The 15,057-nt window shown below is 29.4% G+C and overlaps 1 long non-coding RNA gene across 1 annotated transcript in view; it reads right to left on the reverse strand.

Annotated features, from left to right (window-relative positions):
* Positions 1 to 15,057, reverse strand: part of LOC139427062 (uncharacterized) — a 117,114-nt gene that overhangs the window by 8,113 nt on the left and 93,944 nt on the right. The window contains exon 3 of the long non-coding RNA XR_011638220.1: positions 1,450 to 1,588. This is a non-coding gene — a long non-coding RNA (uncharacterized lncRNA). The remainder of the gene's footprint in view (positions 1 to 1,449; positions 1,589 to 15,057) is intronic.

Here is a 15,057-nt window from a genome sequence, read left to right on the forward strand (position 1 = left end):
CGCTGTGCAGTAAGTGTACCTCTAATGACGACCAAAGGGGTCCGGCTGTCAAAGGAAATGGCACCCCAGACCATAATGCCTTGTTGAGAGCCGGTGTGGCGTGCAATAGTGAAGGCAGGATCCCCCCTCTGCCCTATGCGTCTCCAAACACGCTTTCGATGATCGTCAGGACACAGTGGGACGCGGGATTCGTCGCTAAAGACTATACGTCCCCAGTCGGCATCATTCCAGCCTGATCGAGCCATGCACCACTGTAATCTGGCACCAAGAAGCAATCGGGTGATTGCTTCTTGGTTCGTCGATTTTTTTGTTATAGAGTGTATATATATATATATATATATATATATATATATATATAGGTCTGGATCAAGTTATCTTTTGAAATATACTTACTCAATACTCTCAAAAAGATCTTCCCTTAAGTATTAATATAAAAACAACTTTTGAAACTAGAGATTACTTTTCAATTGTACAAGTCTTTGAATAAAGAAAGCAATGCTATAGAATGCGGAAAGATAAAGTTTTTTGTACATTATAAATTTATGTAAAATAAGTTTTTATGGTTTCTTTCTCTTTTGAGACCCTCGAATGAAAATATATTTTAAAATCTTTTTCTGAAAGACGATCTTTCATATTTTGATTTCTTTGTACCTTGACTCCAAACGCCATCATGTTTCCTTTTCTTCATCGTTTCATCATGCTTTATTTACTTTTTTTAAGTAAATATCTTTTTTGGAGAATGATGAAAAATAATTTGAATAACAGTTCATGAATTTCAAGGAGTAAATAAAAAAATGCAAATCTTATATAATGCAATTTACATGATCGCTCAAATAAATCGTAGAAAATATTTTGATTTCAGTATTTGTGTGGTAGTCAGCTTTTGCAATAAGATAGCTTTTAAACATTTACCAAGTCTAAGTTACTGATTTAATTTCGCGAACTTTGCAAATACTCTGAATATTTAAGAAGAAAAAAAGCAATCATTCAATCTCAAGCACTCCGTCATTGTGAAAAAATTAAACTTTTTTTATTATTTTTTTTAAATTTAGCAGTCTTATAAAGAATTAACAGTCAAAAGTTCTTAAATCTTGGCTAATAGTAAGTTTATATAGTTAACTTCGTTTCCGTTTTTATAATTTTTTCAGCAGCTTTTGATTTAAAATAAATTTTGAGTTTCGACAAACTAACTATAGTATGTCTTCTGATACGGAATTGTTTGCACTCTTTTCACTTTTATTACAAATGAGTTATTCTCTTAAAAACAGTCATTTTATATTCATGATATCAAGAATAAATTACTCTAATTGTATTTTATATTATTTTTTTCGCAATTTCTAATATTATTGTGGCTTCTAATTCTATTAAGACAAAAAAAATTTAAGTAATGAACTAATACTTTAAAGACTTATATTTTTAATAGTTAAAACTTAAGAAATATTCTCTTACCTCTCAATTTAGTTTCATTCCCTTATTTACTACAGTAGTGAAGGAATCTTCTTCTTCTTTATCAGCGCAACAGCCCCTTGCTGGCCTTGAATGCCTCAATAGCTGACAAACACAAGCGCCTCCTATCCATGGCAACTTTCTGCATGGAGAAATGATAGAAGGAATGACATATTTATTTAAATTTGAAAATAGTAGTTAGGCATGATTCAGTTTTAAAATCATTCATATGCAGATATATATTCATGCACGAGGACAACTTATAACAATTCACTTTTTAGGCAATATTTTACTTTACTTTATTTAAAAAACTTAGAGAGTAATGTTATTTTTAGGGAATAATTGAAAATGTTTTTGAAAATGTTATTTAATAATATTATTCTGAGGTAATTCTGGAAGATTAATATAGTGTTGTGATGGAATGATACCACACACTAATGGCTAACTAAAAAAATAATACTGTGGCAATATTTTTTTATCAGATATTAAATGATTTTCTGAATACAATATTTATTGTTCTAAAAAGAAAAGTATAAATCTTTAAATTTGTTCCTTATTTCCTCCTAAAATTAAGAAAAAGGTTATCTAAGAACCTTTTTTCCAATTTTAATTCCACAGTGGATTGATAATATATAGGTGTATTTTAGTCACTTAATATAAACAAAGACATTAAATAAAGATCTTTATTTTATTATTTTTCTAAAACACATTATAAAATTTACTTTCCACATCGAATATGTAGAAATGAAATATGTATACTTCATACAACGACCATAAAGTACACCGTTCACTTAAAAGTGAATATTTTTGGGAAAATGAATCCTTTAAAAATTACGATGTAACATCGATCCGAATTTGGTGCTATAAAACGCAAATTTTTTTTTATTATTTCAAATTAAAGTCGTATCGAGCATTTATGCACACTTTAAAGGGTTTAATTAAGTCTAAACACCAATAATTGATAAGTTTACACCAACAGGTAGGAGGAATGTCGTATTTGAATGTTTCGTAAATTTTGTAAAATAAAGGTAAAGTGAGATTTTATTTGCGTTAAAATTGTTATAATCGATGACAGAAGACTCCAGCTCCACATATTTAATGTGCTTACTTAATCATCAACATTATTTCTAAAGATATGAACTTTTTTAAATTTCGAACTATGAAGAGGAGATCGAAGCCTAAATAGGCTTAGTTTTCGACCCCAATACTTTCAAGAGAGCAAATATCAAGATCATAGTCGATTATTTGGCAAGTACTTTTAAATTTCTTGTCGGATTGAATTGGCAAACTGATCATAACATATCTAATAGCAAGGAAATTTCAATCCTCTTTACTGATTGAGAAAAAGTATTGATTGTGGTCGGTTGTTTGCCAAACAATTTCAATATTCTTGCCGGATTGATTTGGCAAACTGATCATGTAAGCTATTATAAAATTAATTCACGTTTTTAGTATAACAAATATATTAATGTGTTTCCAAGAAGATTTACAGAAATCTGACTATTGTATAAAATTATTTAACGCTATTTAACTTTTAATCACGCTGGTTCTGTTAGGCCTAGCACGAATACACATTAATACTACTTCTCTGCTGTGTGTATGCTTACATTAAATTTGCAAAACTTTTTGATTATGTTACTGTAATAAATTAAATAGTGCCCGGAAGTTAATCATTACTTATAGACATTTATAGTTTACACCTTTTATAGTAAATTGAATTATTCGCTAGTTCACATTGTATTTAGCATCACTATTATGTGTTACCTTAAAGTTTGAATGAATAGAAGAATCATCAATGAAAAAATTGTATTTACCGATACATATTTGAGATGTATGAATCTTTTTCATTCGAAACATTTTTTAACTTATAAAATCTGTATTTAAAAAAAATCAAAAGTTAAAATTTATGAATTAGGACTATTTGAATACATATATTTGAAACATGTGTTTTAAATTAAAATGAAAAACTCGCAACAAAAAGTCTTTTGCTTTTCAAATTTAATAAAATTTACGACAAATACCGCAACAACATAAAAAGAATGACAATAAAAGTAAAAAGAAAAGTTAACTTTCGAAAAGATTGTCAAATGTAGATGTGGATGAAGATTTTATTTAAATATTTTATTATTATAATTTTTCGAAATGCTTTCTGTTAAAGGAAATTTTATTTGACGTGAACAGAAAAGTGAGTATCCAGACGAAGAATGAAATTTTAAACGCGAAAAAGCTTTTCGTTTTCCGATGTCTTTTAAAAAATCAAGTAAAAAGGAGAACCTCAATAATAAAATGCTTCCCTTCTCCTTCCCACTTGTTTCCTTTGTATTTTTCTTGCATAAACTTAAATTTCAACTTCAGCGAACTTGTTTGCGTTTTATTTCATTTCATTTTTCCCCTTCAGTATCACGCATCAAGCCATTTTTCTTTCTCCCAAATTCTCCACATGTCAAGCTTTAAGTCCCCAGAACATAACATATTTAAAGGAAGATCGAGAAAAGAGAAGAAGAAGAAGAAAAAAAAGAGAACCATATCAAAAGAAGGGTGGAAAAAGATGAAAAAAGAGAAGCGTTCTAAGAAGACCAACTCTCAGTTAAACGGAAGTGAGCTCCGAATTCGAAATTGGTTGCTTACACCCCCTTTATACATCATTCATATTTCTTGACGACTAGCGGTAAGGTAAAGAAAAGAAAGACAGCGCGTGGGTGGATGTGTGTAAGAGAAATCCAATAAGGTTTGGGACATTTTGGAAAGGGATGGTATCAATCTGCGATGGGCTTGAAGGATGAGGGTATTCCGAAATTGGATCTCTGTCTTAGAAGGCTTGCGATTTGTGGCTTCTGACGGACAGTTTCTGAACGTCAATCTGCATATAGAATATTTGTCTCTCTTCACTACTGCATGGCAACGACGCCAATGAAATATGGAAAGAGAAGCCTCATTTCCATAGAGTTTGAAATTTTTTCAAACTGATTCAGGCCCATTTTGGAAGGCAATCCGTCTTACTTAGAGCTGTCCTCTCCTGAGATCAACTGATTTCAAGTTTTGAAAATATGCACTGCTGTAGAAGCAAGCAGGAAAAAAAATTGACGCGTAAGCTTACTGTGTCTTACTGAAATATGTCTTTAGTAAAAAAGTAGCTCTGGTAAAGTGACAGGAAAATTTACACATCAGAATGGGGTTTCTTATTGTGAAACAAATTGTCGAGAAATTTTAATTTTTTTCACCAATCGCGTCCATGCAGATAAAAAGCGTGGAGAGGAATGACTTGGTTCGCTAGCAATGATAGTTCCAGGTTATAATCTTTGCCTACAGCAAACAACTGTAGTAATCCCCCCCCCCATTTCAACAGTAGTAGTTTTTTCCCCATTCCATTAGCAGTAATTTTTTCCCATTCCAACAGTAGTAATTTTTTCCCCATTAGAACAATAGTAATTTTTTCCCATTCCAGCAATAGTTGTTTATTCCCACTCTAACAGTAGTAATTTTCCCCCATTCCAACGATAGTAATTTTTTCCCATTCCAAAAGTAGAATTTTTCCCCATTCTAACAATAGTAATTTTTCCCATTCCAACAATAGTTGTTTTTCCCACTCTAACAGTAGTAATTTTTTACCAATCCAACAAAAGTAGTTTTTTCTCATTCCAACAGTAGTATTTTCCCCCATTCCTACAGTAGTAATTTTTCCCCGTTCTAACAATAGTAATTTTTTCCCATTCCAACAATAGTTGTTTTTCCCACTCTAACAGTAGTAATTTTTTACCAATCCAACAAAAGTAGTTTTTTCTCATTCCAACAGTAGTATTTTCCCCCATTTCAACAGTAATAATTTTTTTTTTTCATTCCAACAGTGGTAACTTTTTTTAATGTCCTCCAAACGTAACAGATTTGAAACATTTGGAAATTGGAATTAACACACAGCATATTAATTGAATTAAATTATTTTATAATATTAATANGTCATTTTTTCCCATTCCAACAATAGTTGTTTTTCCCACTCTAACAGTAGTAATTTTTTACCAATCCAACAAAAGTAGTTTTTTCTCATCCCAACAGTAGTATTTCTTTTAATGTCCTCCAACCGTAACAGATTTGAAACATTTGGAAATTGGAATTAACACACAGCATATTAATTGGATTAAATTATTTTATAATATTAATAATTAGCACATAATGCAATTCCCCCCCCCCTATTTCAACAGTAGTAATTTTTTCCCCATTAGAGCAATAGTAATTTTTCCCATTCCAAAAATAGTCGTTTATTCCCACTCCAACAGTAGTAATCTTTTCCCCATTCCAACAATGGTAATTTTTTCCCATTCCAACAGTAGTAATTTTTTCCCCTTTAGAAAATAGTAATTTTTTCCCATTCCAACAATAGTCGTTTATTCTCACTCGAACAGTAGTAATTTTTTTCCCAATCCAACAATAGTAATTTTTTCTCATTCCAACAGTAGTATTTTCCCCCATTTCAACAGTACTAATTTTTTTTCCATTCCAACAGTGGTAACTTTTTTTAATGTCCTCCAAACGTTACAGATTTGAAGCATTTGGAAATTATTTTATATTAGTGACAGCATATTAATTGCATTAAAATATTTTACAGTATTAATAATTAGCACATACTGTAAACTGAAATGCTAAAAACTTTAATTTTAAAGATTTCTCAGGTTGTTGCGACAGACTGTTTAAAAAATGGCTTCTTTAATTTGAAAAACAGTAATTTCCAAATTCGTCACCAGGCTGGGAAAATGCGAATGAAATTTTAGAATTATATAAAGTCTGAAGGGAAATAAATAAATTACTTATCAATTTCTTCCAATTTAGTGCAGTGTCTTCTGCTGAGCTCGATAGTGATTGGTTAGTTTAAAAGCTGTGGTCAAAAAGAAAAAAGGTAAACGTCATTTTGCAAATTTTATAATACAGTAAAATCTGTCTAAGTTGACCACTGTGGTTTAGAGGACAACTTATAGGGAGGGGGGCTGAGTCTGAGACATTTTTTCAATAATTTCTTATATTATGTTATTTTTATATATCATTTATGAACAGTACACTTAAAAAAAAAGAAAAAATAAACGAATCACCCTGAATAACTTTTGATCTAATGATCGGATCTTCACGTACTAGAACTCAATCATCATGGTTTGAGGGGGTAACCTCAGATATTATTATTAGTTAGCGGATTCGATATTTTCAGTAGCGAATTCAGTCATAAAAACGACCCTCAAAGTTTAGGGGGTAGTCTCAATTCGAGAAATATTGTCCCAATAGTTCGGCTGGTCAGAAGAGTGATCCAAAATTTGAACCCCTTAATGAGAATCTTACCGTTTGCTTATTTTACCATGTATGGGAAAATTTTTAAGTGAATGAAAAAAGTATTGCAAAACTTTAGAAAATTTATTTAAAAAAAAAGAAATCTAGGCAGAAAATTAATTTTTAATAAATATGAAAATATTTAGTATTTTTTACTATTTTACTTCATAATAGCTGAAAAATTTCTGAATTGGCAAGTATAAAAATGTTTGCATCATCTTGCAAAATATTATATAAAGCAAAATACAAAATTTAAAGGTAATCGGTCGAATAGTTTCTGAGAAATTGAATTTTAAATACACAGCTGCTTCAAAAATCGATTTCTCAGGAACTATTGAACCGATTTTGTTAAATTTCTGTATTTTGCCTTAGAAAATTACATCCCTTAAAATAATGTTAGAATTTTTATATCCTACAATTTGAAATTTTTCGACTAATAAAAAAATAATGAATAATAATCAAAAACTATTTCTTGCATGGAATTATCTTTGGATAAGAGCATTTTTTAATTGTGTGCTAAAAATTTTCCCGTTTCCGAAAACATTTCGGGATGATATTGAAATTTTTTTGTCGAAAAAACGAAGTTTTTTTTTTGTTTGTTAAAATAACAGCTTTAGAAACAGGTATCCATTATTAAATAATGTAATAATTTTCATTAATAAATTGTATTTGAAATGAACGGTTTTATAGTGGCACACCAGCTGCCAGTTTTTTTTCTTCTTAAATTTAGCATATTGTTTTTCTACAGTGTACCCCTTATATTTTTAGTCAAAAATTCAAATCCTTCAAAAAAGAAAATAAGCTTATTCAAAGTAAGTTTTTATGTCTTATTTCGTAACTTAAAGTATCGTCTGCACTAACTAATTAGCATATTTTCAGTTACCTCTTCAAAACGCCATGATTGAGTCTTAATACACTGTAAATAAGATAAAAATTCTTTAACATTAACGAAAAGAAACTGTCAGCTGGTGTGCCAGTTTAAAAACATTTATTCAATAGAAATTATTGTTATTTAAAAAACGTCACCTGTTTTTTAAGCAGAAAATTACTGTTATTTTAACAAACAAATTTCATTTTTTAACAAGCAAACTCTGTCTTAACAACATTATAAAATAACTTTGTCAGCATTATTGTCGGCGCGAGCCGCGAAGAAATTTGTATGATCTGTCAAAGGTTGAGATTCGAACCTGGGTTCCTACGCTATATAATCTGAGTCACTGTAGCTTTAGCGTTTCATTGTGAAGAAAAATCTTTAGTTTAAATGTCTTTAAAAATTTTAGCATTTATTTCTTCACATCTATGGATATGTTTTAAAAATTTGATGCTTACTTTGTAAACTCAATTAGTTTTCAAATAAATTTCTCATTAAAAAACACAACAAAAAATTTACTAAGTATCCTCCTTTATTTGTATATATATGCTCATTACGTAGCATTGCTTGAACTAAAAATTGCGTCATAAAAATTTTGAGTTCATATTTTTTGACAAATACGGGTATTTTTGAAAGAATTGACTTTCATTTTTCAATCTTAATTTAGCATTTTATGAGTTCCTCAAGGCAAAAATTTTATAAAAACTTCGCAAATTGTCCTCCTTTTCGTCAATTATACACATTGTTTGGAGTTAACAAATCTTTCTTAAAACATTTGATTACTTATCTCTTGGCACATATGGGTATTTTTGAAAAGAATTGACACTCACTTTGAAATCAGGAACACGTTACAAATGATTTCCTCATTGCAAAAAATTATAAATATTTGCAATTTTACCTTCATTATGTTATTATATTAATGCTCTTAACCTAGAATGATTTGGACTAAACATATGATTCATAAAAATTTTTGGTATTTATTTTTCCAAATATAATAGTATTTTGGAGAAATTTGACGCTTACTTTGAGATCTGAAACAAGTTTCAAATAAAATCCTCATAGCAAAAAATTTTAAAAAATTTTCAAAATGTCCTCCTTTATTTATATAAGTATGCTCATAATTTTATTCATAAGTATGCATAAATTTTTAAGAAGCATCTCTTTAGTCCAAACTATGCCACGTGAAATGCATATATATAATTAAAAAGGTGCAGAAGATTTCGTGAAAATTTTTTTATCATTTTTTGCGTTGAGGAATTCTTTTAAAACTTTTTTCAGATTAAAAGGTGAGCGTCAGCTTTTTTATAAATACCCATTTATGTAAAAAATATACATACCCAAAAGTTTTAAGAAGCAACTTTCTGTTAGAGCAATTCTACGCTAAGTGTATGTGTATAATTAATATAATGGAGGACATTATGCTATTTTTTTGTAACTTTTACCAATGAGAAATTCATTTGAAACTTGTTTCAGATTACAAGGTAAAAGTCAAATTTCTCAAAAATACCCATATATCTGAAGAAATAAACACTAAAAAAAATTGAAGAAGCAATTGTTTAGTCTAAACCGTACTACGTAAAGAGCATATATATGGTTAACATAATGGAGAACGCTTTGTGAATTTTTTGCAATTTTTTTGCAATAAGGAATTCATTTGACACTTGTTTCAGATTTAAAAGTTAGCGTTAAAATTTTCAAATATATACGTAGTTGTGAAGAAATAAATCCCCAAAAGGTTTAGAAGCATATATTTATTCCAAACCATGCATGTAAAGAGCCATGCTACATCATCCCTACTAAGAGCTTATCAGTGAGGTTGAACTCTCATCCATACTGAAGAAGTGGGGAGTAGCGCTCATCTTTTAGACGAGAGGTCATCAACTCTAAAATTGGGAAGAAGCGCTCATTTTTTCCCTACTAACGTCTTTAAAATCTTAAACGTTTTGCTATTTAAAATTACATTTAAGTGTAATAACGTTTGAAACTGTAGTACTCCCCTTCACAAAAATGTCTGGTTACTTAACTTAAGAAAACATTACATCTAAAGGCTTTTAATAATCAGGTAGAGTATCAATTTGACAACAAAGTCGAATCGCAAATGTTTTTATATGATGCTCAAAACCATAAAATAATTGCTGAAAAGTAAAAGCAAGTATAGAAAATAATTTTAAAAAAATGTAAAGTTATTTTACTGTAAGCAAAATTGTATGGAATTTGGAATTGGCTGTTTTCCTCCGTTTATGATTAAAGTGAAAAACAGAGAAAACCGTTTTGCGAACAAAACAGCTTTTAACTATCAAAAATGCAGGAAAAGTCCTTAAAAATTCGAGAATGCTTCGCAGTGTACGTGAAAATCCAATCATTGGATCAAAAGTTACTCAGAGTCGTTCATTTTTTCCGTTTTCTACAGAATTTAGATAAATCTATTTACATTTGTTAACCTTATTTTAAAAATTTTTCCTCCATCATTTTATGCATTTTATGTAAGAAATTAGATTAATTATAAAGATGAAAGACAATTTTCTATAAAAATCTAATATTAAACTTAATAATTTTTTTAAACTAATATTTGTGTACTTTTGTATTTGTGTATTTTTGCATTTGTGTATTTTTGTATTTGTGTATTTGCAAATTTGTGTATTTTTTAAGAGATGCATGCCAAATATTAACTATTATTAATATTTCAAAGTATGAGTACACGAAATCTTCGATTCGAAAACTTAACGTTTTATTCATTCTAATAATGTAACAATTTTTTTGTTACATACTTTTTATTTGACAATGAAAAAGTTTTTTACAAAAACATTCTATTTAAAAATAAATTACAAATAACTTTTCGTGCATGGTTCACTCACAATGGGTTTGGGTTAACTTCTAATAATATTTCTCCAACTCAGTTAAATTATGATGTATAACATATTAGCACAGGAAGAATTCTTTTTCGGAGAACTTTCGAAGGGTTTTGAATAGCATTCAATAACACTATACGGTAGTTCAATACTGTCAATATTCATACAGTAGTTACTTTTCAATAAGCTTCTTTCATAAGTTCTGATCAAAATTAGTTGGTCAAAAATAAGATGGAATGCCTTTAAATGCTTAGAATTTATTCATGCTGTTTATGTATTGGTATAAAATAGTTTAACGTGCAGGATTCAGATGTGTTAATTGTTGTCATCAGCCATTAAAGCAGAGGGGGAGTGGTGGATCTTGTTTTTCCAGTAGCGCCATCTATGGCCAAGAATAGACTTCTTCCCCTTCCATACAAATTCATACATCCATTCATTCATCCACAGATCGTAATTTTGACCTAAACTCCAATTCAGTAACCTCAGAGGTATTGATTTGTAATGGGAACGTGGAGGGCTTTGTGACCCAACAGATTTAACGCGCTCCAGTCACGCTTCGTCCGGCTCCTTTTTTCACACACGTGAGCCCAGCTTCCTTCCAACCAGGCTATTCCGGCTGATGTGCTAATTAAGCAAATCATATACTACAATAAATTAATTACTACCATTAATAATACGAATTTACTATTAATTCATTTACGGAATTGGATGCAAAAATGTGCTAACAATTTATAAATGTTACAATTTATGAACGTAACAAACATATTTTTTTTTCAGTGAATTCGAACTTTTGACCATGAAAATAGGAAAGCTAGCTAGCCGGTACAAGGAAAATATGGTTCCCAGTTTAGGTAGGACAACTGTCAAATGCTTGATACATTTTTTACATAGTATGCGATGTCTCGAAATCCCTTTAAAAAAGAAATGTGAACTGCTATGAAATATGTTTATGGAAAACATTTAACAGAGAAAAATAATTTTCAAAAGCCATTATTATTTATAATTTTATTTAGTAAGGTTCAGGAGATTTTGAATTGTAAGAAACACAATTTTTTTCGCCTCTTTAAAAATATGTAATTTTAAATGAAAAAAATTTAAAGGAAATGAGCCGAATAATTCTGGAGAAAGGAATATGAAAAGATACGACTTTCTTTTTTTAAATATCATTGATTTCCAGAAACTATTCGATCAAGTTCAAACACCCATTCCAGGTAAATTTCACTGTGAGAAATGCTCGTTTCATCTGACTGGAAAACTTATACGATAGCATACATAAATAGTAAAACAAAAGTTTAAAACGATTGCTAAATAAAAGAAGCAAAAAAAGAATTACGAATTTTAAAAAAAAAGATGAAGAAAGAAATCGAAGTGATTCGAAGACTTTACTCAGAAAAAAATAAATTGAAAACAAATTTGAATACAACTGAAAGTTCAAAAAATTCTTTGTTAGACATTTCCATTGAAGAAACTTATAAGACAGGTTATGGTAGATAACAAAATTTATTAGTTTCTAGAAACATCAGTTAAAAAATACCTCTTCTTCTCGTTTCTAATTTTTTTTCTTACTGGTATATCGTGTTATTGACTTTTCACCATTTCTGATTAATTCTCATTTTTGGAGTGTTCTTTATGAAAAAATCAAAATTTGCTGCGTGCAAAGGCCTATTCATAATAAATTGCAAAATCTATACCATTCGTTTCCTATGAGTGGGGAAATTTTATGATTACTTACATAAATAGTGAACAAAATTATAAAAGAAATCTCTAAAGAAGAAAATATTTAAAAAAATGGCAAAAATTGTAACGTTGCCAAAAAGGAAACTTTTGCTCCGAAATGAAAAAAAAAAGAAAGCCGATAAAACAATTATAACCAAAATACAACGGAATGTTTGAATCATTTTATTATTACTGACTCAGATCTAAAACAGAATTTATGAGTTTCTAAAACTTCTGTTAGGGAAAAAAAAAACCTCGCTTTCTCGTCTCTTAATTCTTTTTTTATCCTTCCTGGTATACCGTTGTATTGACTTTGCGCCATTTCTGACTCCTTTTCATTTTCTGTGTGTATTATAGCAAATAATCAGAGCACTTTGTCTCTTTCTTAAGTAAACAGAAGCCGTTGAACTGAAACAAATTGACACGGACTTTACATCGAAGAAATCTATCGATTCTATCCACAAATGAGAGAAATCGACGTTTACATAGAATTTGAATCTTTATAGAAAAGCCCAGAGAAGTACTCCTCTCTACAAATAACATTCTCTGCTAAGAAATTTTTCGGACGTCATTACCCATTCTGTTTTATCACGTTTCGCTTTCTCTTTTTAATTGGAATTTGCAAATTTGAAAGCTGCGAGAACTCCCCCGCTAAAAGTGAAATAAAAGATAAAATTTTCGCTAACTACGATTCCTCATATGCGCGTGCATTTTGTTTGTCGTCAGTCAAAGTTTTAGTCTTTAAAGAAGAAAATTCCATTTACCGGAATTTGCTTCATTTTCAAATTTTCACCGACCGAACCAGTCAACCAAATTCTAATATTGACGTGAAAGTTCCGTTTTCTCATTTTATAGAATAGAATATTCATCATGCAGTAAGTAAGTTTATCAAATTTTACTTTTCTAAGCAAGAGAAATTGGAAAAAGGATTTCTTTATTCATTTACAGCGAAGTCATTCTCATAAAGTTTGGCGCTTTGTTCGGGAGAAAAATTTTAAAGAAAAAGATGTAATATTTGAAAAGTCTCTCCGACAAATTTCAATTTCCTCGACATTATTAAGAAAATGATAGAGCTTTGTTTTATTCCTTTCCGGATATCCAGATTTTAATCAAGAACTACAAAATAATTCTGAAATTATACATATCTACTATAATGAAAGAAGAGAAAATTGCCTGCGCTTATCTTGAATTGGTCACGGTTACCGTTTAAGTGAGAACTTATCAGTTTACATTTCTTTATTTACGTACTACTATTTGTTGTAAATTTTAATATACTTGAAAAATACATTTGAGTAGTAAGTCAAAAATACTTTAAAGTCAAAACAAAATGGCATATACTTGAAACAATTATAATTTTTTCTAGAAAGTTTAGTGATCATTGAAAGAAAGTGAATATTCCTAAGAAAACAAATATATATTAATGGGAAAAACTCAATCTATCCTTACTGCATTTTTGCGTTTGAAATTAGTGCCAGGTTGATTAAATATAAGGCCTTTGGAATTCATATTAGTCGTTTTTTTATTCTTCAGTCAAAATTTATAATTGTTGCAACATGATTGGGATCAATATTGTTTGATTTTCGAGCTCGCGTCTAACAGATTAATGATGGGTGATGTTTAAAGTTAAGGAAGATTACCAAGCAAATCAAGTCGAATTTTCAATATAGCTAGCTTTTTTGGTTATGAAATAATACATGTAAGACATTTTGTCTACTATGATGGCGGAGACACAAATTATTGAAAATTTAAGTTTGCGTAAAACACTTTTTCACAAATCGCAGAAATTTCGTTAAATACACGATTAATAATACTGTTTAATTTCAAACAATTTCTCGTCAGAGTTCTACTTAAAAATAAATTAATTGTCACTAATAACTAATTTGTTATTAAAAAATTATTTATTAAATGCAGAATTATACTTGAAATGCTGGTTTTATAATTCGAAATTTTTAATCTAGTTTAATCTTTTAAATTTCGCTTTTTAAAATTCAAATATTAAAGTCTTAAATTGAAGTAACATTTCATAATTAACAGTGATCTTGAATTAAACTTGGTGACGTATTTATGGTAAAAATTGTAGTTTTTGATAATTTATAACTTAGTAGTCATTATTACGAATTAGACAAAATAAAGTTTATATATGATTTCAGATCTTAAAAAAAAAAATTTGTAAAAAGAAAAAATACTAAGCCTGATTGGATAGTGACACTTCAGGTAACTTCTTTGTGAGCAATATGCGCATCTCAGTATTATACAGTGAGTTCTATAATCGAAGTCCAAAATATCTATTTTTAAAATTCTTATCAAAAATAAAGTTCTATTGGGGTCACGTATTAATCTTTAAGCAAAGAAGAAACAGAAACGATACAGAATTCTGTAGAATCACTAGGGGGGAGTGGGGTCAATTGTAACACGGTACGATTGTAACAGAGCAAAAATTTCAAGTGTCGGGCTCTAGATTTGGTTCCTAGGTGGCGCACAAGGTGTATTTAATAAATCTACATGTACACCCCTGCTGGCAACCATTTTTATGTACTTTAGAAAAAGTTACATCACAAAAGATATTTTTACGCTACGTAAGTACTTTTTTTGGTATTAGAATATTATATTGTAGCAAAGTAATTTTGTTTAGGCAAATAAAAATTATTAACCGAATATGCAAGTGGACACCTTAATTAACATTTCAAAAAAAATTTTTTTTCTTTAATTAACTAGCATTGTTTTTAACAAATAAAGCTGAAATGGCGTCTTGGGGACGATTGTAACAATAAGTAAAGGGACGATTGTAACAGCTGAAAATAAATAATCTTATGTTTACAAACCATTACTTAACTCTTTAAGAACCACCAATAGTTTCCTATATCATTT

The sequence above is a fragment of the Parasteatoda tepidariorum genome, chromosome X1, assembly GCF_043381705.1.
Source record: "Parasteatoda tepidariorum isolate YZ-2023 chromosome X1, CAS_Ptep_4.0, whole genome shotgun sequence".
In the NCBI taxonomy this organism is placed as follows: Eukaryota; Metazoa; Arthropoda; class Arachnida; order Araneae; family Theridiidae; genus Parasteatoda; species Parasteatoda tepidariorum.